At 62.8% G+C, this 602-nt stretch overlaps 1 pseudogene; it reads left to right on the top strand.

Moving 5' to 3' along the window:
* The window catches only part of LOC119582356, an 11,823-nt pseudogene that overhangs the window by 9,777 nt on the left and 1,444 nt on the right, over positions 1-602 (top strand).

Below are 602 nucleotides of genomic sequence, written 5' to 3'. Positions count from 1 at the left end.
GCAGGATCAGCAGCGACCCGGACGCCGAGGACGTGGCCGCGGACATGCGCCACAGCCGCTACTCCCTCAGTTCCACCCACGGCTCCACCCACGCCATCAACACCTCCTGCAGCGGCTCTCTCAGCCTAGGATACTGCCCGCCGCCGCCCTCCTTCGCCGGCTCAGGACCCATCAGCCTAGGGACAAGTATGGGGGAGCTCCTCAGCGCCGTCCTGGGCACGAGCGTGGACGACCCCTACGACGAGTGCGCGCACCTGCCCCCCGCCAGCCACCTCTTGGATGACCAGGCGCAGGGGGCCCTCGCCAGGACGCACTCGCTCAAAACGGCCATTACCCCAGCACCACCATGACCAGCCTCAACAGGTCCTTCTCCGCGCGGTGAGTCCTCGGCCTCCTTCGGGCGTCTCCGTCCCCCCCTCACCCCTCCTCTGCCCTTCTTTCCTTCCTGAGGGTTTCTTTAGTGTTGTATGACTCTTAGCCTGCTTCCTAACGAAACCAAGCTTCTCTCTCTCTTTCGCTTTGGGATGCATGCATTAATTGTAAAAGAAACTGGGGGATATGAGAATACGGGCGCCCGCGTACACTTGCTCACACGCACGTGT

This window comes from Penaeus monodon, chromosome 15 (genome assembly GCF_015228065.2).
Source record: "Penaeus monodon isolate SGIC_2016 chromosome 15, NSTDA_Pmon_1, whole genome shotgun sequence".
Taxonomy (NCBI): Eukaryota; Metazoa; Arthropoda; class Malacostraca; order Decapoda; family Penaeidae; genus Penaeus; species Penaeus monodon.
This window is presented reverse-complemented; position numbering and strand designations above follow the sequence as displayed.